General features: G+C 45.5%; 1 long non-coding RNA gene across 1 annotated transcript in view; it reads left to right on the plus strand.

Annotated features, from left to right (window-relative positions):
- LOC127484385 (uncharacterized) overlaps positions 1 to 25,926 on the plus strand; it is a 66,833-nt gene that overhangs the window by 37,753 nt on the left and 3,154 nt on the right. The window contains exons 3-4 of the long non-coding RNA XR_007911305.2: positions 7,730 to 7,811; positions 23,949 to 24,081. This is a non-coding gene — a long non-coding RNA (uncharacterized lncRNA). The remainder of the gene's footprint in view (positions 1 to 7,729; positions 7,812 to 23,948; positions 24,082 to 25,926) is intronic.

Here is a 25,926-nt window from a genome sequence, read left to right on the forward strand (position 1 = left end):
TCAAATAAAATCTAGATTCCTCCACCTTACAAAGTTGTACGTGATCTGCCCTGCCTATCTCTATGGTCTCTTTGTTCCCTTTTTCTCCTTTGCCCATTCCAGTCCATTTGCACTGATCTGCTTTGGTGTCTTCCAATTCAATCAGCCACTTTCCCCTGATTTTCACATAGCCTTAGCAGTCCTAAGTAGCACCTCCTCAGAGAAGTTGCCCTGGCTACTCATTCTAAAGGAGCCCAAGCCCTATCCCATTACCTTATTTCATTATTTATTTTTATTTGAAAGGCATACACACACACACAGATCTTCTGTCTATTGGTTTACTCCACAAATGCTGGCAACAGCCAGGGCTGGACCAGGTTGAAGCCAGGAGCTCAGAACTCAATTCAGGTCTTTCTCGAGAATGGCTTACTTAAGTACAGGATCCGTTACTTGCTGCCTGCCAGGGTGCACGTTAGCAGGAAGATGGGATTGGAAGCAGAACTGAGACCCAAACCCAGGCACTCTAATGGGAGATGCAGGCATTGCAAGCAGCAACTTAACCCTTGTGCCAAATGCCCACCCCAACCTTATTTTAATTGTCTGCATAACACTTGTCTTTGTTGGATAGTTTTCTTGTTGGTATTGTCTGTCTCAAGTATAAAGTCATCAGAAGCTTTGTTTTTTTTTTTTTTTTTAATCATTCCTGTATTCTCTGTGCAATTTAGTATAAACCTGTGGGCTACCACAAGACAATTGTATATTTGAGTCTGAGGCACAAAAGAGGTTAAAGTCATCATTGGCTGGGATTTTATGCAGTATTTACCAGCACTTGCTGATTTTATTTGTCAGTATTTCTCAATTCAAACTCTTTCCTCCCATTATCAAGGAGACGGAGAAGGCAGAAATTGTCATCCCCTTCTTCCATGACGGCTTCCACAGTTCCTCTCCTCTGGTATTGTCCCTTCCAATCCATTTGCTACCATGGTTTCTAAATCAGGAGTCTAATGTGTCACACCCATGTTTAAAACTCTTCAAAGGCTCCCAGTCATCTACAAGATAAAGTTGCTTGCCTAAGGTGATGACTCAGATGGACAACCTCTCTGTCCACACTCTTCCTCCTGCTTTATGTTGATGTTAACAACAATACCACTAAATAATATAGCAGAACCAGTGAAGGATTTCTGGTAATTTTTTTTAAAGATTTGTTTATTTATTTAAAAGGCAGAGTTATATATATATATATAGAAAGAAGGAATGACAGGAGAAAGAGACAGAAGAAAGAGAGATTTTCTATCTGCTGGTTCATTCTTCAGATGGCTTCAACAGCGAGGGCTGGGCTAGGCCAAAGCCAGGAGCCAGGACCTTCTTCCAGGTTGCCCACGTGAGTGCAGGGCCCCAAGCACTCAGGTCTTTTTCTACTGCTTTCCTAGGTGCACTAGCAGGGAGCTGGATTGGACTAGAACCAGCTCCAATATGGGATACTGGCATTGCAGGCTGTGGCTTAACCTGCTGTGCCAAAGCATTGGCCCCCTCTGATAGTTTCTTGACTTTCTTGCCTTGGGAGGAAAATAACCAGATCTTGTTAGAAATTCTAACTACCAGCTCTGATTCTTTGATCTTCTGATTTAGCTTCTTCCTTGTCCTGCCTAGAAACTTTGTGCTTCACGGAATTCTCATCCCTGGGCTCTCTAATCTGTAGAAGAAAGACAAGTACTTGTTCCTCACTGGGCTCCAGAACCCTCCCTTCATGTGCTTTCCAGTGAAAGATCAGCTGAGATTGCCCAATAGTCCATGTCTTGGGATTGGAAACCAAGACACTGGAGTTTCCACCAGTTTTTCCCATGGACTCTGAATAATCAAGCTTCAGGTAAATGCTGGAGTTTCCTGATATGGCCTCTGGGCACAGGAATAACCATAGCAGCAACAGGGAGAATGGAACTTGCCAAGTTCAAAGTCCCTTGGCACGGGTTATCTTATTATTACTGCAAAGGGAGCTGGGCCTCCATCTAGCATCTTGTACACTGTTATGAAGGAGGATAATGACATGTTGTTCCCATCCAGGGTGTGGTGGGAATGAGAAAAGGACTTTGGTGCCAGTGGGACTTGTTAGCCTGGAGTGCTCTCCAGGAACAAAAAGCAGGATTGCTGTCCATAATGACAACCCTGGATCAGATCAGAATGGTACTCACTCAGGTGAGCCAGGTCGCCAGTGAGTTTGGGGATTTTCAATCTATTTTCCAGGTTCAGTTGCTCTGAACTCTGTGAATGTCAAGAAGTCTATTAGTCTGTTTGGCTAATACAACACTTTACTCAGAGACTTTAAAAATTAAGCCAGTAAAGCCTTCCACATGCTAGATTATATGTTATGTGCTGTGGTAAATTCTTTTTTTTTTTTTTTTTTTTGACAGGCAGAGTGGACAGTGAGAGAGACAGGGAGAAAGGTCTTCCTTTACCGTTGTTTCACCCTCCAATGGCCACTGCGGCCAGCATACCACGCTGATCCGAAGCCGGGAGCCAGGTGCTTCTCCTGGTCTCCCACGCGGGTGCAGGGCCCAAGCACTTGGGCCATCCTCCACTGCACTCCCTGGCCACAGCAGAGAGCTGGCCTGGAAGAGGGGCAACCGGGACAGAATCCGGCGCCCCGAGTGGGACTAGAACCCGGTGTGCCGGTGCCGCAAGGTGGAGGATTAGCCTATTGAGCCGCGGCGCCAGCCATGCTGTGGTAAATTCTAAGATGAATCATGGCTCCTGCCCCCTGGCCTGAACTCAGTCTGGTCAGGATTATTAGACACATGGCCAAATAACAAAAAGTACAGAGCATGGAATGATAATGAGTCAAGACAGGTAGATAAGAGCATAAAGTGGGTTCAAAGGAGGGAGAGGTATCCAACAGCTGGTGAAATGTCTGGAATATATTTTTATAGCAAGAAGCATTCTGATTAAAGGATTAGAGCTGCAGAGGATATGCCAGGTGGAACCATGTCAGGAAAACCTGAGTGTGTTTGGTGCATGGAGATTGGGTAGACTGGGACTAAATCCTGGTGCATCCTCATCTGTAAGAATTTTGGATATCATTCTTTAGGCAATGAGCATGGACTGAAGATATGAGTGTTTTAGGAGGAGCTGGAGATGGGATGTAGGGTGGATGGGAGGAGGAGAAGGATGGAATGTGGAGAAAGGCATTTACTGGGATAGTTCAGGTAGGTGCACCAGGCAGGATAGGGCAACCTAAATAGATATTGTAAGTAGAATTAGCACACCTTGGCAACCTATTATAATAAAAAGGGAGTAATTAAAAATATTTATTTGAGAGACAGAGAGGGTATGCTTCCATCTAATGATTGACCCTCCAAATGCCCACAACAGCTGGGGCTGGGATAGGTTGAAGTTGGGAGCTTGGAACTCAACCCAGGTCTCCGAGGTGGATGGCAGAGACCCAACCATTTAAGCCATCATCTGCCTTCTCCCAGAGTGTGCATTAGCAGAAAGGTGGAATCAGAAGTGGAGCTGGAATTGGACGTGGAGCTGAAACTTGAACCCAGTCACACTGAATAGGGGATGTGGGTGTTCCAAGCAGCATCTTAACCTCTAGACCAAATGCCTGCTCTTCACACAAATTTTTTGAAGTTCCTACATATTTAGAAGGCTGCTTGGCACACAAATGCCTGATAAAAGCTGAGTCTTTTAAAAAATCATTATCACTACAACAGCAGAAATTTATCGTCTCACAGTTTGGGAGGCTGATAGTGCAAGATCAAGGTGTCACCAAGGTCAGTTCCTTCTGAAGACTGTGAGGGATGGATCTGTTCCATGTCCCAACCTAGCTTCTGGTGGTTTGTTGGCATCTTTACTGTTTCTTGGATTATAGATGCATCACCACCATTTTGGCCTTCAGGCTCACATGGCATTTTCCCCATGTGTCTTGTGTGTTCAGATTGCCTCTTTTTATAAGGTCATATTGGATTAGAGGCTCTCCCTACACCCTAATTAGTCAAGATGACCTCATCTTGAATAATTACACCTGCAACCACCCTATTTGCAAACAAGGTCACATTCTTAAGTAATGGGGATCAGTACTTCAATGTGTGGATATTGTGGGGACACAATTCAGCCCCTAACAGGGGAGGTGGTCTCTGGGAGAACAGTGTTAGCAGAGGTCAGATTATATTTAGGATAAGAGAAGTGAGAGAATGGAACTCTGAATTGCAAGGGAAATAGAACAGAAGACAAATAGAAGGATGTTGACCATGGGGACAGAAAAAAATGTTTACAAAGTGAAATGAACAGATGAGCAGTAAGCTACATCCTTGTCCAGTGTGTTGCAGGTGCACTTTTCACCAACCCTCCTGCCAGGCCCTACACCCTTCTCTCTCCCTCCCTCCTCCCCATTTTCCTTCTTCCTTCCTTCCTTCCTTCCTTCCTTCCTTCCTTCCTTCCTTCCTTCCTTCCTTCCTTCCTTCCTCCCTCCCTCCCTCCCTCCCTCCCTCCTTCCCTCCCCCCTCCCTCCCTCCCTTCTTTTCGCTTGACTTATATGGAGAATTGGTTCTTTTTTCTAGGTTTCTCATTAAAAAAAGGTTAAATAATTGTCACAGCGAGAAAAATCAAGCAAGCACAGGGGAGCCATCTGGGCCTATAGTACACTATAGAAATATAATAAGGGAGCAAGGAGGGGTGTATTTGGAATATAACTAAAGCATGTGTTCCTGTAGAATTTCGATTTCTTTAAAAATATTTTTTCCAAGAAGTTATGTAGCTTAGAATGAAGAACATTTCCTTTGAGAAAAAGCTGTAAAGATGGTAATAACCTTAATTAAATAGACTTTCATATTCAGAAGGGAACAAAATTATAAATGTACATACAACTTTCAAGCATATGTTCTTTTTAATGATATTAATATATCTCCAGAGATAGTAGTAAAGCTTCTTTCTAATTAAGTAGTTTTTTATTAAACTGAATGAAATCTCATGTTAGTTTGAATACCATTTTCAGGAATTAAATAACAGCCAGAGTCTCAGATAAAGAGTATTTTTCCTTTCGTCCATGGAAATGATTGGTGCTGGTCAAAATATGGGTTGAGGGTGAAGGAAATGAGTCTGTTTATTAAATGAAGAAAACTGAAATTCCCCAAGATTTTGCCAAGTATTACCACTCACTCTATTAATGCTAGGATAGTTATTTTTAAGTAAAAATGGGAATAATGTAAACTTTGTCAAAATTTGGCAATTGACTACATTTTTCCATCAAATCAGTCAACCTGATTCACATTCATAGATGCAGTTTCCATTGTCCTCTCGGAGTATGGTAGGTAGCAGCAGCCTGAGGACTGGGGCTGGAAACAGAGACTAGAATTCAAACTCTGATTCTATGGTTAGAGAAGAGAAAGAGAGCAAACTGTGTAGGATTAGAAAGGAGAGGGATTAAACAATTGAAAGGAGTATTACATGCACCTCTCTGGCATTGCATTTGAAAATAGATGAAATGGTTCATTTTGTAGTAAAGTTATAAATCATCAAAAGGAAAAGCCGAAGTGAAAAATGTGAGTACCAGTTATCATATAAGAAGTTAGAAAGCTGATTATGTACTATGATTGAGGAAGACAATAGGGCTAGACAGATCCACATTGAGTTTTATTGCATTTGTGAAGAATAAGTAATTTAAGTGTTTTATGAACCTGTCGAAGTCATAGACAATGATTGTGTGTGAATATGAATACAAAATTTCTAAATAAAATGTTAGCAAATATATTTTAGTAAGTATATATATCAAGTACTTGCGCCTCTACTGCTTTCCAAGGCCATAGCAGAGAGCTGGATCTGAAGAGGAGCGTGTGGGACATGAACTGATGCTCATGTGGGATGCCGGCAGTGCAGGTGGAGGCTTAGTCCACTACACCACAACACTGGCCCCTAATTAGCATTTTAAACATATGAAAGTATTTCAGAATGCTCATGAAGACGTGTATATCTTTTTTTTTTTTTTGACAGGCAGAGTGGACAGTGAGAGAGAGAGACAGAGAGAAAGGTCTTCCTTTGCCGTTGGTTCAGTGTATATCTTTTAATTCCATTTTTTCAATGAACACTTTGAAGTACTCCTAAACCAATCTTAACTGATTATAACTGTTGTTATTGTCAGTTTTCCTTTGATCATTAATTTTAGTGAATACAATTCATCTGAGTTGAATTGTTAGATCAAGACTCTCTTTTAAATTCAAATAGTAACTAAAAGATGCTATTCTTTTTTTTTTTTTTTTTTTGGTCAGTAACAGATTTTACCAACCTGAAGCTTTTGCCACTGCTAATTTTGTTTGTATAGGTATTTTTTTTTTTATTTGACAGGTAGAGTTATAGACAGTGTGAGAGAGAGAGACAGAGAGAAAGGTCTTCCTTCCGATGGTTCACTCCCCAAATGGCTGCCACAGCCGGAGCTGTGCTGATACAAAGCCAGGAGCCAGGTGCTTCTTCCTGGTCTCCCATGCGGGTTCAGGGGCCCAAGTACTTGGGCCATCCTCTACTGCCCTCCCGGGCCACAGCAGAGAGCTGAACTGGAAAAGGGGCTGCTGGGACTAGAACCCGGCGCCCATATGGGGTGCCGGTGCCACAGGCGGAGGATTAACCTAGTGAGCCACAGCAACAGCAGTTGTATAGATATTTCTGCAAGTAATATTTATGATGATTTAGATGAGTCAATGATTTCATATTTCATGGCAGAGAACAAAGCTAATGAATAGAACAAAGATGTGAGACCTGAATGGACAATGGGGTGAAAATGTCTTCGAGGTCAAAAAATTGGGGTCAGAATGTTTTTCCTTGCACTTGGCACAAGCTAAGTGCTTGGAGATGACTAATTACTATTATTACTTGAAGGCATAAAGCATTTCTGTATTCACGCACCCAGCTCTAGTTAGCTCTATTCAGCCATCCTGCTCTATGTAAGATTTTGCTGTAGGGAATCAGGGGATGACAACGTTCGTAGAGCTGGGGTCAAGGGCCAAGTGAGAGAGGGAGAGGGAGCAGCAGGGCTGTGTTGGACTAAGGAGGGCCTCCTCAGGCTCTGGGACGCTTGCTGCTCAGGAGGGCGCATTGCTGTCCTAGAGGGGTGTAGTTGTGTGTTGCCATATCCTTAGATTCTCCAGCAGTTTTAGGTGAACTCTGGCATTTGAAGCACTGGTGAATAATTTGAACTTTATCAGAAAACAATGTGGGCCAACATGATGTGGTGTATATGGGCTACATACTAGATTTTGACTTCTTGTACAGCACAGCCCATAGCTGCCCTCTTGATCCCAATGCGGGGCAGTGTGACTCACTAGGTAAATGTCCTACCCCGCCTTGGAGAAATGTCTTTCTAAAGAAGATATGCTGATCCCAGCAACCCCGGCATCAGAAGAGTCAGGGAAGCTTTAGGTCCAGATCTGAAGGACGGAGGGGAGGGGATGGGACCGGGCAGGAAGGGCTTTGCCCCGTGTTATTTCAGCGCATTCCTTTCAATAGCAGCGTGGGATGCTGGCTCTCCAGCAGGTGGCAGCATCAGAACAGTGATTGGCCACATTGCGCCCCATAATCACAATTTCTTCCTTCTCTCTGTCCTTATTTGCATATGAATATGAAAAGGAACAGCTTGCCTTAGATTACCTTTAGAGAAAATAAAATAATTTGCTGTACGCTTTTCAATTAAAAAAAAATATAAGCCCCTGTTATGTGTCAGCCACAGCAACACTGTCTCAAGCCTCGTCTTGTTTAATCCTCGCAGGTTGTAACGTGGGCAACTGTTCTCCCCCTCTGAAGGACAGGGCGTCGAGGCTGCGCAGTTGCTGAGAGGCAGAGCTCCATCCGTAAGTAGGCCGTTGGGTCTCTTCCCAGGAACCACACTCGTTACTATACACACTGTGCTCCTGCTGCTGGTCAAATCTGTTAGCATTTTGCCTGAGTCCTTGAGGGACTCCAGGGGCAAGAAAGCAGCATGGCAGGGACACTTGCCCCAGATGCTCATGAGGTGGCTGTGCCCCAGTCTGGTAATTGAAAGAAGATGGATGCCATTACTCAGGAGCACCGTGTTTGCCATCTGGAGAGTGGACGTGCAGTTGGGATGTGTTTCTCCTTTTTTATGTAACAATTCCTGAGAGAAGAACAGATTGCCTTTCTACTTATTTCTTACTGTTCGAAGCGTTGGCATATAAAATAAGTTACCTAACAAATGTCATGCTTCTTGTGGTCAAAGTGAGGAGCCGTCCGTCCGTCGTCCCAGCCATTGAGCACTCAAGGCTGCAGCAGACGTGCCCCTTGGCGATTTCATACCATGTCATCTTGCATTTGATTAGAAGTCATTCATCTTTAGTTTTGTATAAATGGCTAAAGTGTCTGAAACAATTTGCCAAATGAATTAGCTCAACTGGCAACATTCAGAATTTCTCCCAGCCAGAGCAGTGTTGGGTAGAAAGCAGATTCAGAGCTCTTCTCCACTTTTCTGTGACCTGAAACAAGTAACACAGTGTGCCAAGGCATCTGCTTGCTCACCTGTGACAGAAGGGGGGACAGGCTAGCACAGTACTAACTCCTCACCCGTGCATGGGAGCCCTAGAGGTGCACACCTTCCCAGGAATGGTCTTCCATCTGCTGGTTAACTCCCCAAATGGCTTTAGTGGTCAGAGCTGGACTAATCTGAAGCCAGGAGCCTGGAGCTTCCTCCAGGTCTCCCACGTGGGTGCAGGGGCTCAATGACTTGGACCATCTTCTGCTTTCCCAGGCCACAGCAGAGAGCTAGATCAGAAGTGGAACAGCCAGGACTTGAACCAGCGCCCATATAGGGTACAGACACTGTAAGGGGCAGCTTTACCCAATACGCCACAGCACCGATCCCATCCTTTAAGTGTTTTATACAAATTCCATGGTGTAGGCGTTCACAACAACTGTCTGATACTATCATCTCCACCTTTTTATACACGAGGAAATCGAGGCATAGCAGCTGCTTTTACTAACTTATCCCAAGGTCGCACATCTAGGAAGTGTGTTAACCAGGGTTTGGATGGGCCCCATTCTGACCCCAGAGTCTGTATCCTGAATTCTCATGATGAGCTCTTCACCACCAATGCAGAGAAGTGTGGAGATGACCGGGGTTGGTTGAAGAAGTCTGGCTGGCCACCCCTTATCAACAGGATGGGGCAGACGGCATGGAGCTGTCTCAGAGGCTCCATGCCCTCTACACTGGCCTCTGAGTACCTCCCGCCTCACATAGTGGGCACAGTGGTATCCACTGCCTGGTGATCACTGAACCTGCTAAGATGTCCCTTTGGCCACAGCCTGGGGTTGTTTCTCTCACTGTAGGTCCTGGCCCCTTCATCTGTCAGACTACCCTAAAGCTATCACTGATCAATTTTTTTGGCCTCTGCTCAAGGAACTGATGTGGAAAGCTGCCAAGGAGAGACAGAATACCATGGTTATTAATGGTGCGGGCCTGGGTGTCAGATGCCTGGATATGGTTCCTGGCTGTGTTAATTCTAGACTGGGTGAACTCGTGTGACTTAGGGAACCACCAGTTCTCAACTGTGGAAGATGGCAGTACTTGTCTCCCAGGGTTGCTGAGGTGAGGATTATCAATACATACATGCTTCTTAGGCCAACCCTGTCAAGTCCTTAGTAAATGCTGTCTGTTGTTATGCAGTGTCAATGGGATGGGAATAGGGCACTATGATGGTAACTTCCAGAAAAAGCACTGAATGCTATCCATTCTATAGCATACATTTATGAAATTTCAGTAACTTGCCACGCATAGTACAATAGAAATACAGAGCCCGACGTGTAAGCTATTCTAGGAAGTCTGCAGTTTGGAAGGAAATGTGATGGCGTCTAGTGGCAGATGATCAATATTTGTTGAATAGATGAATGAAACGCGGGATGAGGCTGATCATGAGATAGCCAGAGAGAAGAGAGTGCCAGCTGGCAGAGGGATTCCTGGGTGACTTTGAGAAAAGCAAGAGTAGTCAGCACGAGGTGAATCTGACATAGGTCAGCACAGAACACAGGGAAGTGAGGGAGCTGTGATGAGAATCTCACCACCACCATCAGTGGTGATGCTGGCCCTGAAGTGGGCGAGCTAGAGAGAAGTAGGCTGGGGAGGAAGGGCTGGAGGGAGCAGGAAGATGAGGGAAGAGGCCTGGCCAGTTGGGATCCATTCCAAGTGGGGAACTAACAGAAGATCCAAGGACCAACACAGAAGCCTATGGGACAGACAGAAAGAATAGTCTCTAGGAACTGGGTTTGACTGGTGACTTTGTGCTCACTTAGGGAGCCCCAAACCCAGGGATCCCTGGAGTCAGGCATGGAGGCAGTGGAAGCAGAAATACTGCAGAGCCTGATTGTCATGTGAACCAAGGAGGTTCACATGTGAGTGAAGCCTGGTCCCATGTGGGTGAAACCTGATCCCATGTGAGCCAAGCATGTTCACATGTGAGTGAAGCCTGATCCCATGTGGGTGAAACCTGATCCATGTGAGCCAAGCTTGTTCACATGTGAGTGAAGCCTGATCCCATGTGAGCCAAGCATGTTCACTTGTGAGTGAAGCCTGATCCCATGTGAGCCAAGCATGTTCACTTGTGAGTGAAGCCTGATCCCGTGTGAGCCAAGCATGTTCACATGTGAGTGAAGCCTGGTCCAGTGTGAGCCAAGCATGTTCACATGTGGGTGAAGCCTGGCCCCATGTGAGCCAAGCATGTTCACATGTGAGGGAAGCCTGGTCCCATGTGGGTGAAGCCTGGTCCCGTGTGAGCCAAGCATGTTCACATGTGAGTGAAGCTTGATTCTGTGTGGGTGGAGCCTGATCCCATGGGCACTGAGGGCAGGTCTTCACATCTGGCAGCCTGGGAGTAGTTGGCAACACCTAGAATTAGAGAACATGCCAATGACTGGATTCCAGGCTTACCTGCTGCGAGACAGAGGAACCAAATGAGAGGAGGCACTCCTATCCTGAACAGATAGGAGAGACCTATAACTTACTTTGGCAACCTCCTGTCTCCTGGATCTTTTACAGTGAAGTCAATTGGTGCTTTTCCCAAAGCAATGGAAAGATTTCTACTGTGTTTATCCTGAAGAAAAAAGCAGAAATGACTTAATTATTATCACTAGAGTATGTCTTAATAAATAATAGTCCCCCTGTACTGTTGAATAATAAAACGAAAGAAGAACATATGTATGCACATGGACATGTGATTATATTAAATGGAAAGGTATGTTTTAGAAGACTGCATCCGTGTTATTCGCCATGTGTAAAAAGTAAGAATTATGTGCATGTAATCCAGTGTGTGAGCAATGCATGGAACATACCTGAAAGGCTGAACAGTGGCTAATTCTTATAAGAGAAATTGATGGGAGATGAGAAGGAGAGGAAGAGGAATAGGGAATTTTGCTTTATGCTTAGTAGATGTCTGTCTGTACTATTAGTATTTTTTGTTTCATAATGAATATTTATTGAATCCTATTTTCAGAAATACAAAGAAGAAATTTCAAAATAAAATAAACTTTGTTTATATTGGTATTGGAGTTTTGTATTTTCTGGCTGTCTTCAAGTTTGCACCAAGTTACTGGTTTTGATAAAATGATATTATAAAGGTTTTTAAAGATTCCCGGAGCCTGTGGTGAGGCTGGAAGTGGGGCTAAAGCTCATCAGGAGGTCATAGGGGAAGTTCTGGTTCTCTCTAAAAAGCAGGTTATGTGGAGGAGAGAGTCTCCTAGGTGTGTCACTTGCTAAGTCTAAAGGTCATTCAGTGGGCACATGCTGAGTGGTAGGAATTACACTTAACTCTGAGATGGGGGGCTGGCTCTATGGCATAGCAGATAGGGCCATCGCCTGCAGTGCCAGCATCCTGTATGGGCACTGGATCGAGTCCTGGCTGCTCCACTTCCCATCCAGCTCTCTGCTGTGGCCTGGGAGGGCAGTGGAGGATGGCTCAGGTGCTTGGGCCCCTATACTTGCCTGGGAGGCCCAGAGGAAGCTACTGGCACCTGGCTTTGGATTGGCACAGCTCCGGCTGTTGCGGCGAATTGGGGAGTGAACCAGTGCATGGAAGACCTCTCTTTCTCTCTCTCTCTGCCTCTCTTTCTCTTTTTGTGTAACTTTGACTTTCAAGTAAATGAATAAATTTTGTAAAAGAGGAAATAAAATTAAAAAAAAAAAAAGAACAATGAGTTGGGCTTCTTACTGGGCATGGCACAGAATTCTTGACCTGGTATGACATTTGGGACGGCTGAGGTCATGTCACTGACTATTCCCAAGGCTGCTGCACATTTTAATTCACTGGGCTTACAGCACGTGAATGGGAAATGCATTGGGACCTGGATGGATCCTCTGTGTGCTGCTGCTCTGGGCACTGATAGAACTCTTATTGGTCTCCTACATAGAATGTGACAACCATGTGAGACTCCGAGCTGGTCCCCAGAAAGCAGACTTCCTGAGCACTTCCATGATCCCATGCATGAAGAGCCATCTGAAGAACGTGGTTCTTGCATCCCTGATCCACTCAGTGGACACCTTCCAGGAACAGAGGCTGTGTGATGGAGAAAACTGGGCTACAGGCTCACCAGGACAGCCAGGCCCCAGAATCCAAGAAAAGGGAGAGGAACATCTGCTGCTTGCATCTGCCACCTTTTTATGTGGCCAGAAAGGCCACAAGGGTTTGAAAGCATCCATTTGCTGCGTGAAACTCCAAATGAATAGAAGCCTCGGTTAATAGTTCGCATGCTTCTGAGAGTAGGTAGCATGAAGTGAAAGCAAACATTCCAGTGAGGCTGGAAGAGGGATGAAGCCTTGAGAGAAGTCCATGGCTGGGTTCACTACTGCCTGGGGGGCAGATCCTTGCCCAGGGGTGCACCCCAGCCCTGCGAACGCCGCATTTCCATGGGTTGCCTTAGTGTCCGTCACATCCAACATAAGAGGCAGTAAAGGGAAACTGACTCTCTCAAGGGAACCCTGACACTTTCTTGAGGCACTGTACCCTCAATGCCAAGAAGGAAGCCCTTTTGAGGTGGGAAGATGGATGGCTGAGGGGGCCCCCTCACTGGTTAAGAGGTTATCATCAGAGTCAGAGATTCAGATTTGCCACTCAGCAACCAAGAAGTGGCCACAGTTGGTGAAGCAGTGGAGTCACTTGCGAATGCTCCAATAGAGCATGGCGTCTTCTGAGCTGGGGAACCCACAGTGGCACTCACCTCTCATTACTCCAGCCAGGACAGCTGCTTCGACCGTGATTAAGAAGGCAGGTGTCCATGCTTGGGAATTCTCACTCCAACTCCCAAATTCTTCACTTGCTCTAGAAGAAAATGTTGATTTATCAAGCTGCTCTGCTGTGCTCAGTCTCCTCATTTTCTCCCCAATGTGTTGGAGGTGCTTCACTTCTTGATTTTTGTCTCCTTGTGTTTTCTTTCCTGAGAGTTTTTTTTTTTTTGAAATGGAGGTAAAATTTACATCACGTAAAGTTGCTGATTAACCATTTAAACCAAACAATTAAGTGATATGTAGTACATTCACTAGTTGTGCAACCATCGTCTCCATCTAGTTCCAACACATTTTCATCACCCCATAAGGAATTCCTGTACCCTTTAAACAGTAATTCCCCCTCTGGCAACCACTGGTCTGCTTTCTGTCTCCATGGATATACCTATTCTGATATTTCATATAAATAGAATCATGCAATATGTGACCTTTTGTGCTTGGCTCCTTTCTCTTAGCTTAATGTTTTAAGTAGCCCTTCAGGGACACTGTGTGTTGTGGAAAGAATGTCATCTTTGGAGTCAGACAGAGCCCGGCTTCAGTTCTGGCCCAGCCAGTTACCAGCTGAGTGTCCTGGGGAGGTTACTCACTCTTTCTGAACTTCAGCCCTCATTCATGAACTGAGAGCATCCCCTACCTCATACACTTGTATTGTGAGGATGAAAGATAATATATGTGAAATCACCGCATCTTGTATCTGGCTCATAGTCAGTTCTCCCTTAAGGTTAGAGGAAAAGGAATTAAAATAGATGTGAGAGCATGAGGTGCAGAGTATGCTAATTCCTTGCCTTTGCTTTCTCTTTTATACATCTTTTCCTATGAATACCTAATTGCACAGTGGCATATCTTTTCTCTGAATTCCTCTTATCTACACGGTCCCTCTTGCCCAGAGCACACGCCACAGGGTCCCTTTGTCAAATAGGCCGATTTTTCCTGCATATGTTCTTTATCTTCCCAATTAGACTGTATATTTTCCTGAGGTCAGGTGCTATTTTCTTCCAAGGAATGTATGTTCTAGATTTTCCAGGACAGTCCCGCTTTTAAATACTGTGTTATAAAGTCTCCCAAACCATTGGAATAGCACAGAAAATCCATCATTTGGCCACTAAGCCACATCACCCTGACTACTCTGGCACGCAGGAGTGCTTCTTCTCCTGCCTGGCCATAACAGTGTTTGGTGAAGGTGCCGGTGGTCAGAAGGGCCATCTCTCTCCCTCCTTCCCCCATCCTCACAGACATAGACCTCCAGTCCCAGTTACCTGCTCTTAATTGAACGGTGCAGGTTGCTGTTCTCAGGAAGGTGTTTTTTCAAAGGCACTTGCTGCAGAAGCTCAAGTCCAAATGCAAAGTGATTCACCTTCTCATAGAAACATCAGCGGTGACTGAGTGGGTTCTGAACTGGGGGTGCTACCAGAGAAGGTCAGGCAAGGGCAGGGAAAATGTCTCTCGGTGTTTCAGCATAACTTAGACTCATGGCTGAAGCTACATGTTGGGGTTTTATGGCAAATAAAATGCATTAGCACCCAAAGTATCCATTTAATGTTGTTGACCCTGTAGTTTTCTTATTTATATAGGAAGTTTGTGCTTAGAGAAGGAATAAAAACAGAAACCAAGAGTTAGAAGCATTTATGAAGACAACAAATTCCTAGAGCAGTTGTTCTTAACTGGTTTTATGGATCCCAGAGCCCTTTGAGGGTCTGATAAAGTCATAGGCCCTCTCCAACACAAAGATGCACATGCACAATATTCCCAGGCACATGAGAATCTGCAAATAACTGGGGGATTTTTAGCTCTCCTTGAAGCCCACCCAAAGTCACTATGCTAAGCTTTCTACCATGATGAGAGCCACCAGTGTGCCAGGTGGTCTGCAAAGCATCAGAGGCACAAAGATGAGTAAGACACAGTCCCTGCTTCCCTGCTTTCAAGGGCCTTGTCCTTGGGTGAGAGGGCTCAAACCCATGTCAGACAGTGACGTCTCAACTGGTTTCAGTCGCCGAAACCTTCAGTTGGTCTCTGTGCCATCTCTTCCTTTGCTCCCTACTGCCCTTTCCCTGGTTTTGTCTCTAACCTCCTGGCTGCCAGCAATCATTGGAAGCTGGTGGGTTTTGTTTGTTTGCTCTTTTGTTGTTAATTTCTCATCCTTCACGTGATAAGCAGTGATCTGTTTTAAAGTTCATTTACCTGAAGAAGAACTGATAACTCCTCTCCTCTCTTCAGAAACTCTCCACCCCTGCCCTCATTGATACAGGGGCCCAAGCACTTGGGCCACCTTTCACTGCTTTCCCAGGCGCATTAGCAGGGAGCTGGATTGGATGTGGAGCAGCCAGGACTTGAAAACCCATGCCAGTACAGGAAGCCAGCACTGCAGGCAGAGGCTTAACCTTCCATGCTACAGCACCAGCCACCCTGGGCTCACCTTGCCCAGAGACCAGTGATTGCTTCTGTTATGGCCCCCACCCAGGCAGTGCAGGGCAGTGGCGAAAGGTTAAACAGAAGGTCTGGAAGGCTTGACAGCGTCATTTAGCTTACTGATCAGAAAAGTTGTTCCTGGATCTGGGAATTTGGCCCAGCTCTGTGTTTGAAGGCAACTCCCCAATGGGAGCTTCTGCTCAACCACCAATGCCCCTCCCTGAGGTTGGCATGGTGAGGTAGAGTCAAGGTGGTCTGGAATTTGCCCTGAACTCTAGGGACTTCAGCCACGTAACCAGGGAGACACTGTTAGAGAATTTTTGCTATGGTTGGAATGCAACGTGGAGCATCCTAGTTGGATTCCAAGCACAATGGAGGAAGCTCCTACACATGCATAATCGCTAGCATTCAGGGCCTTGTTCACAGAGCAGGCACAATAAATGCTCGCAGAATTGAAATCCAAGAGCTTCGCAGTCAGCTCTGAATACTGATTCTGCTCTGCGAAGGTTTCTTCACATTGCCACAATACCAAATGCCACTGTTTGGTCCCTCTCCAAGGCTCTGTCTCTAAGCTCTTAATTAGAAAAGGGAAGCAGTAATTATTCAAGTTATTAAAATATGGAATATTGCAAAGGAGCGGATTAGAAGTCTTCATGCTAATCCAAACAAATTGTGCTAATGTTACTTTGATTCTAGCGAACCCAAACCCACAGAGGAAGATAAAAGCTAGGGCTTGCTTTCTAAGTGGAGGGTTTAGCCTGTTTGCTAAGCCAGGATTCTTCAAGCATTCACCAGGAGCTGCAAAGGAGAAGCAGGAGGAGATGAAAGGAAGAAAGATGGGAACACTAAAGAAAAGATGAGGTAGAGAGAGGGGAGAGCTGTATCAAGAGAATCAAGTCCCTAGCTGTGATTCATTCTTCTACCACACCTCCACCCCATTCTGGGAGCCATGGGATACAAAAAGAACAACTTGTAGCTCTATGACTCTAGCAATCCTGTTAGTAAGGATGACTACTAAAACCTATATCCAGTCCAGATGCGTCTGCATGTCTGCCCAGCAAGGTGGACGCGACCACTTATCAGGGAGAAGGCTGTTTCAGTCAGCACAGCCCCCAGAGCTCCAACACACTGGACATGGCCTTGTCTGGGAACCCACATGATCGAGAAGGTCCTCACATGCTTCTCACATGCAACACGTGCCAGATAGAGCTCAAAATCTATACCCACACCTCTTCTTCTTGCTAGAACTACATAGAGTCCACCCTGGGACCACCGACCACCCATGCCTCCTAGCTACACACCGAAGAGTCACCTTTGATGCTCCTCTTTGTCCCATCGCCAGTGTCTTTTGACTGCTGAGACCTGGTGATGCAGCTCAGAGCTGCCTTTCAGAGCCTCTTTTTTATCGTTACCCCCAGCGCCTCTGCCCTGGTTCTGAGATTTATCGTCTCTTCCTATACTGCTTTCCTAAATTCTTTCAAAATTTTTCCATACTACCATGTTACAGCCAAAATTTCTCATCGTTCCCAGGTCTCTGTGCCTTTGCACATATGTTTCCTTCTGCTCAGAGTCTTTTTCTCTCCGTTGACCACCTGTTGAGCTCTCATCTGTCATGCAAGGCCCAGCAGCAGTATGCATGCTCACTGAGCTGGGGCCACTGTGCCATCAGAGCTCTGGTCCCACAGCACTGCTACTGTGAGGGGCAGGGACTGAAATTTACTTACTCATATTTATTTATCTTTTATCCCTGGGGCCTCACAGAGTATTTGCACATGGTCGCACTCAGCACACTTCTACTGGTAGAACATAGGTTCTAGAGAGTGATTTACTCTCCCGGTACTTGGCTCTCAAAAAGGAGCTTGGGAGAGATCCCACGGAGCTTTGTGTGATTTAGTGATTGGATTAGTTACAAGGTGGGGTCTCAGGGGAAGAGGAGGATAATGAAGAAATCGCATTTGAGTCTGCTGGTTGGGAGTTTACTGAATTTCATAAAAAGACCTTGGTAGTGCTAAAAACTCATTATCATCTTAGCACTTGAAAGACTTGAAGCAAATATTTTCATTTAGAATAAGTAGTGCGTATGAAATGGCAAATAGGTCTAGATACTATATTTTACCTGTGTGTCAGGTATATTTATGCCCATTGTTTAGATAAAGGCATTGAGACTCAGAGAAGTAAGGCTTATGTAAGTCACCCATGCCCACATAAGTATAAAGGGGGTGGTGGAAGTAGGAGTTTATAAAAGTTGAAACAGATTTGACTCGAAAATATGATCTCTTCATAGTAGCCTAAATTTATCCCAGGTAGTAGAAATATAAACAGTATACCTCCTCTCCAGGATCTGTGCTGGAAACTCATCAATCTTCACATATTTTGCTCATCAAGAATATTATAGGGTTAATAAAACCCGATAGGGGCTGGCATTATGGTGTAGTGGGTTAAGCCACCACCTGCAGCACCGGCATCCCATACGGGCACATATTTGAGTCCTGGCTACTCCACATCTGACCAGCTCTCTGCTTATGGCCTGGGAAAACAGTGGAAGATTGCCCAAAGTGCTTCAGTCCCTGGACCCGTGTGGGAGACCTGGAAGAAGCTCCTGGCTCCTGGCTTTGGACTCGCCTAGTTCCAGCTGTTGTGGCCCTCTGGGGAGTGAACCAGTAATGGAAGATTTCTTTCTCTGCTTCTCTCTCTCTCTCTAACTCTGCCTTTCAAATAAATAAATAAATCTTAAAAGAAAAACTGATAAAATGGACAGAGGGATTTCCATTCAGTCACTTCTGGTTGGTGCCACTAAGAAAAGAGGCCCCAAAGAGCAGCAGAAATGAAGAAAAGGAGAGAAGCAAAATGCCCAAGTACTCCATAATTGTGTTGTCAAAGCACTTTTCAAAAAATACTTTCATATTTTTCTGGCAACACTATTGTTAGGTAAGGAGACTGTAGACTATTCTTAGGTAAGGAGACTGGAGCTTGAGGAGGTTACAGGACTTAATAAGTTTGAACAACTAATAAATAGTAGAGCAGGACTGAAATTCAGATGTACATTCCCCCAAAGCCAGTTCCATTCCATCACACTAGGTATGCCCATGCCCCAGCTTCCAGCATAGTACATGGCAACCAATTAGGCTTGAATATTCAAATATTAAAAAGAGCAACCTGGGGCTGGCACTGTGGCACCATAGGCTAAGCCTCTGCCTGTGGTACCTGCATCCATATGGGTGCTGGTTTGAGACCCAGCTGCTCTACTTCCTTTATATATATATATATACATATATATATATACACACACACACACATATATACATACATATATACATATATGTATTTTATTTTATTTGACAGGTAGAGTTATAGACAGTGAGAGAGAGAGATAGAGAGAAAGTTCTGCCTTCCGTTGGTTCACTCCCCAAATGGCCACTATGGCCGGCCCTGTGCCCATCCAAAGCCAGGAGCCAGGTGCTTCTTCCTGGTCTCCCATGCGGGTGCAGGAGCCCAAGCACTTGGGCCATCCTCTACTGCCCTCCTGGGCCACAGCAGAGAGCTGGACTGGAAGAGGAGCAACCAGGTCTAGAACCCAGCACCCATGTGGGATGCTGGCGCCACAGGTGGAGGATTAACCAAGTGAGCCACAGCGCTGGCCCCAGCTGCTTCACTTCCTATCCAGCTCTCTGCTATGGCCTGGGAAAGCAGTGGAGGATGGCCCAAGTGCTAGGGCCCCTGCACCCACGTGGGAGATGCGGAAGAAGCTTCTGGCTCCTGGCTTTGGATGGGTCCAGCACTGGCTATTGTGGCCATTTAGGGAGTGAACCAGTGGATGGAAGACCTTTCTGTCTCTCCCTCTCTCTGTAACTCTCCCTCTCAAGTAAATAAAATCTTTTATTTATAATAAATAAAATAATAAAATATTTTAACCAATTTTTATTGTATTTACAATATGATAGGTGCTCTACCAAGTACCTTGCATGAATGGTCTTTTTTTAGTGCTCATAACAACCCAATGATGTAGGAGCTATGGTTTGTCCCATTTTACAAGGAAGGAAAGTGAGGCACAGAGAGATTAAGTCGCTTGCTGGAGTGGCAGAGCCAAGATTTAAACCCATTTCTGAGGACTGCTGAGACTTGGCTTTTGAAAGTTGCTAACTGCCCATCTGAGTCTACTGATGATGGAAACTCTGCTGACAGTCTCCTGCTCAGAGAAGCCAGGGCTGTCTTCTAGGGCTGGGCTCGGTTGGGTAGGCTTTACAGGGCAGCCCTCTGAAAAAAATTCCAGATTTTGAGAAGAAGTGAACATTCCCCCTGGAAGATAGGAAGGGAAGATAGTTGATTGCTGGCTTTTCTTGGGCCAGTACTAATTAATACCAGCTTATAAAAATCCCAGGGCTAAGTGATGGATGGGTCCTTGTATTTCATTTTAATGGTTTACTGGGCATAATTCTGAGATGAGACTCTGTGCAAGCAATGAATATACAGATCCTGCCAGCACTATTTTCATCCAGCTAATGGGCTTTACTAGCTAAGGACAATCCTCTTAGGGTTTTTATCTCTGTGATTTAAAAAAAAATCCTAGAAAGAATTTGGTGGTGAATTCGCCCCAGACTCCCCTAGTCATGGAACCACCAAGTTTTTGCCCCATCCCCCATTTTATGTTTTTAGTTTTTAAAGGCACATGGTTTCTTGAACCTTCAATCTCTTTGTCTGGCTAACTCTTTTTTTAAAGATTTATTTATTTATTTATATGAAAGGCAGAGTTACAGAGAGAGAGAGAGAGGCAGAGAGAGAGAGGAGGGAGGTCTTCCATCTGCTGGTTCATGCCCCAGATGGCTACAATGGCAGGAGCTGGTCTGATCTGAAGCCAGGAGCCAGGAGCAGCTTCTGGGTCTCCCACGCAGGTGCAGGAGCCCAAGAACTTGGGCCATCTTCTACTGCTTTCCCAGGCCATAGCAGAGAGCTGGATCCAAAGTGGAGCAGCCAGGATTCGAACATATGGGATGGCGGCACTGCAGGTGGTAGTTTTACCTACTACACCACAGCACCAGCCCCTGTCTGCCTAACTCTTAATGAGTACTTTTCTCATCTGTCAAATTGGGATGGAGTGGGGAGTAGTACTTATACTGATAATCCCCTGATTCTGATATCTGTTGTGGTTCTTGCCTGTTTGGATACCATGGTTCCATATCCGATTCCATCTCAGTAGATATCCAAGAGGCCCCCAGTAGTTTAGTGCATTCCCTGGATAGGGGGTTCCAATCTCATAGCCACCTTATACTCTAAGCTCCTGCACTTGCATAATCTCTTCATCGTCTCCTTTACCCCTGGATTCTTCCTAAAGACAGGCCATTTTACTTAATTCTGTCTGGTGGTAGCCCTGATATCATCTTTACATAAATGTGGAAATTGGAGTAGTTCAAATTTATACCAGATAGTATATAACCACCTCTTTCCTTTTATCTATCTGGACCTTGAGCCAGCAGCTCATCACTTCAAAGTCACAAATAGAATCATTTATTGAGGGCTTCTGTTGTTGTTAGGCACTAGACCAATTGCTTCCATATATTTCCACATTTAATCCTTAAATCAGTTCTACCAGTTGAGAGTCTTAATTTGCATTTTACAAATGAGAAAATGGCTACTCAGATCCCATAGCAAAGAAGCAAAGAAGGGAAGTGTGGGGAGCAACCCAGACTAGACTAAGTTACTGGAATTAAGACTTATTCTATGCATCTGCTCTCCCACAATATGGCGCTGAGAAGGGAGAAACAGCTTCTACACAGCTGCCTCCAGTTCAACCAATAAACTGTAGGACCTGCTCCTGATTGGAGGAGAGCAGCGTACTCGGCGTGTGGGTAGCAGAGTTGGGATTGGTGGAAGAGGACTATAAAGGAGGAGAGAGACAACAATGCACCAGGAACATCTAAGGGGAACATCTATCTGAGGGAACACCTGTGCAGCCCCCGAGAGAGCCGGCTGGCGGTGTGCCGCTCCCCTGCGGAAGTGGGGAAAGTGGCCAGGGGGAACCGCCCTTCCACGGAGGTGGAAGGGACGGCAGCCAACCCCGGAAGAACCAGCAGCAAACCCGGGGAGGGCCGAGCAGACAAAAGAACAGCGCAGGGTCCTGTGTCGTTCCTCCACGAAGAGGGGGAGCGACAGGGAAGGAACTGGGATTTGAAAACCAGTCTGATACCAAAGTCTTAATCCTTGTGTGCCCAGTTCTGTTTGATGGCTGAAAGTTTGCTCTACCCTGGCTTAGCTTCTGGGGCGGGGGAGGAGTTGAGGTGGACACTCTCTTTGGCTCCATCTTTCCTTGTGTCTGAGTATTCCTGGAAGGCACTGGGCTTAGTTTGTCTTCAGAACCTAAGGACCGTGTCCTTTAGGGGGAAAACAAACCTCTTTATCCCTTTCCACTGTCTCCCACTCTCTTCTCAAGTTCTCTCCGCAAGACTGTGCTCTTCCAGAAGTCCATGAGGCATGACTGCTGCCATGAGGTGATTATTGGTGCAAAGGAAAGTAACCCTCACACCATCTCTGAGCCACAAGTTCGTGTACTGGTGTCATTTAGTGCATTTTATATTGCGTAACAAACTCCACCTCATGCTCTTCACAATATATGCCCCCATGTGTCTGCAGAGATATATCTCAGCTCCACTGTCAGCTTTCCCCAGGAAGCTCTTCTCCCACAGTCTCAATAAAATTGGGTCCTTCTCCTCCCCCCATTAGCTCTGTCACATCTCTCTGATTCACTTAAATCATACTGTTTATCTTAAATTGAAATTACTGGAATGATTCCATTTCTATGAAACATCCAGAAAAGAAAATTTTTCAGAGGCAGAAAGGAGATTAGTGGTAGGCGGGGCTGGGAGTGGGAACTGGGTTTAGCTGTAAGTGGATATGAAGGGCTTTATGGAGGGGGATGAAAAGTGAATGACGCCAGGGGTACAGAGTTTAATTTCTAAAAACTCAGAGCTGGGTGATGGCAAGGGGAGGGAAGGGCAGAGATTTTACGTGTCCTTTACTTTAGATTTTGAGAGGAACAACCTTTATTAATCCCCGGCACCCTGAGTCTTTTTTCCTCTTCCAATTATGACACCTGTTACCTCTTTCTCTTTTTTCCTGTGCCATGGTCATTGTGAGCAGTTTATTTCCTTTTTCCTCTCCTCACCAGCTTCCAGAAATCCCCAGTTTACCTTTTCCCAGAGCACTGATTTACGCAATTCAGCCAGCTTTCTTGCTTTTACAGTCTTGATAAAATCATCCAGTTGCCAGGTTACACCAAAGGAGCATGGCTGATGCCTGGCAAGATTCTCCAAACCAACCACTCACCTACCTTCCCAAACCTGTGCCAGATGCTAAGGAGCCAAGAACTTGAATTTGCTGCCTACAAAAAGACATGCTACAACCTTCTGTTTTCCTGCAAATAATAACAAAGAAAAGAAATCAAGCTAAGATCTTGTTTTAATAATGCTTCTGCCAGATAGTTTTAGTTCATTTGGTGCCTAAATGACCATGTTTCTGAACCCTTTGGAGAAGCGTGTCAGGCAGAGACAGGAGGCTCCTCACCACCTGTCTTGGCCTAACTCAGCCTCTTTGACCTGAAATCCAGAATCTCATACCCATCCCAGCCATTTCGGACCAGGGCACAGCTTATGATAGTAGCCCGACGCCCATGATCTGGAAGGATAGAAGTAAAGTTGCACTTCCAGACTTGATGTTCGCAATAGTAAGAATGATCTCTGCTTTGCGGCCTCCTACTCCTGCTGCCTCCTGTCGCAGGCTTTTTTGTAGACTGGGAACTTGCCTCTATCTCTGTCTGATAGTTGCCTGGTTATCATAATCTCTCTCCATGACTGCGATCTACCTTAAACTCTATCTTGTCTTTGGCGACATACACTCAGCTCAGTTTCTTCTTTTCCTGTTGGGGATGATGGTGGAGAAGTGCTGAAATCTCCCATCTGGACTCCCTCCTTCCGGGTTACTGGCCGAGGTCCTGCTACAACTGGAGGGATCACTAGAATGGCCAGCACCTGCCGGTGTGTGTCTTCCCTAACACCCACAGTCTTCCGTTTTCAGTACTCCATCACCTCCTTCCCTTTTCCCCCAACCCACCACATCCCAATAATGGCCTTGCTTTGCTTAAGTCAGGGCAGAACAAACCATACCTTCCAGACCCCAAGTCTTGGGCTATCTGGTTGCTTTTGCTAGAAGCATCCTCTTCAGTTGACTCAGCTGAAACTCAGCAAGCAGCCAATGACCTTCTTCTGTGTGCTGGAGGATGACAAGTCAAGTAAATCTTGGTTCCTACTTTTAGGAGCCCACAGTAATTCCCAGAATGATGCTGCTTCTCTGGGCTGGTGCATATTACTGAGAAACCACCATGCATCACATCGGAAGTCCTCATTCCAGCTTGGCAGAATTTCTGCTATCTCAAGAGAAAATTGAAGGTAGGAAAGGCTGAGATCCTGTTAGTTCAAGCAAAAGCAACACTGGAGTTGGAAATCTCCAGGAAATGATATTTCTGATAGTCTGTGCATGTGTGTGTGTGTGTGTGTGCATGTGTGTATGTGTCTGTGTGTGTGTGTGTAGCGGGTGGTGGGATCCATAGAGACTTGGAATGCTTTTCTGCTCACAAACGTGGAGGGAGTTTGCCAGTATCAGGAGAGTCATAGTCTGATAGAAACAAAAATGCAACAATGGTAATATAAGATCCATTCTAGATGTGCTGATTACTTAGGGAGAGCCTTAAGGGTTAGGAGTTTTTGATCATTTGTTGCAAAAGCCAGTACCTAACTTAACAATGATGAAAATAATAAGGACAACACTGAAAAGAAATTCAGAAAAAATTATAATGCTTCTGAAACACGCCATTCCCTGTGGGAATGAAATCATCAAATACTAGGAGGATTTTCTGCTACAAATCTCAAAGATCCTGGGTATGGATAGGATGGTTTGTTCTCGTAAAGTATGTGGGAAAGATTTTTTTAAACCACCTCTGGCTTAAATTTTTCTTTTTAGTCCGAATAGCTGTAAGCTTTTCATGCTATAATCTGCCTTTTTTTTATAGAACTATGAAATCTTCTCATGCAGCCAAATTTTGCTGCTGAAAGGCAAAGGATAAATTGGAGGTTAACATATCCCTGTATTCATTAAAACCAGCCCTCCATAAAACAGATTCTACTCTTGATAAACGTTTGCTCCACCAGGCCTGGAAGTGGGTGAACGTGTAGGGGAGTATGCATCGGGAGGGGCTACCACATGAGCGTAAGACAAGGTGTTGCTATGGCCAGCACTTGTATCCTGGATACCTCTGAAGGAAGGCATCCTAATTTGGACAAGTGAAGTCACCATCAAGCTTAAACAATGCCAGAAAAGACCAGGCTCCGTGGACTCATGGTTATTTTAGACTAAGAGTATGTCATCAACATATCCTGCAAACAGTAACTTTGGGTTCCCTAGGTCCCCACAGGCGTTGCCAAGGTGCTTCGTTGGTAGAAATCCCCAGATTTCATCTTCCTTCTGAATACCATTTTCATATTGAAGGACTGTAGGCCCCAGGGAGGGGCTTCCCCATGGACCACTATTTATCTGATGACCCAGGACTGTGTGTCCATGAGCAATACAATTCTCAGGCCAGACGCTGAAGGGCTGGAGTCTGCTCAGATCAGATGCTAAGGGCCTGGGTAAAGGGAATCCATTTACTTAGTCCAAGGGGATCTATCACTTTGGGAGAATGACTGATATTTTGTAAACTGCATCAGTGCTAAGGAGCTAAGAGAATGTCTTGGGCATACTGTTATTTCACAGCAACTCGATTCCACTTGGGGTTCTATTGTTATTCTGCCTGATCTCTCATCTGTGGGGAGCAATCTGGACTGGACTGAGTTACTGGAATTAAGACTTATTCTATGCATCTGCTCTCCCACAATATGGCGCTGGGAGAGGAGAAAACAGCTTCTACGCAGCTGCCTCCAGTTCAACCAATAAACTGTAGGACTTGCTCCTGATTGGAGAGCAGCGTGCTCAGCGTGTGGGCAGCCGAGTTGGGATTGGCTGAGGAGGACTATAAAGGAGGAGAGAGACGGCATTCACCAGGAACATCTAAGGGGAACATCTAAGGGAACACCTGTGCAGCCCCCGAGAAGAGCCGGCCGGTGGTGTGCCGCTCCCCTGCGGAAGTGGGGAATGTGGCCAGGGGGAACTGCCCTTCCACGGAGGTGGAAGGGACAGTAGCCAACCTGGGAAGAACCAGCAGCAAACCCGGGAAGGGCCGAGCAGACCAAAGAACAGCG

This window comes from Oryctolagus cuniculus, chromosome 1 (genome assembly GCF_964237555.1).
Source record: "Oryctolagus cuniculus chromosome 1, mOryCun1.1, whole genome shotgun sequence".
Lineage (NCBI taxonomy): Eukaryota > Metazoa > Chordata > Mammalia > Lagomorpha > Leporidae > Oryctolagus > Oryctolagus cuniculus.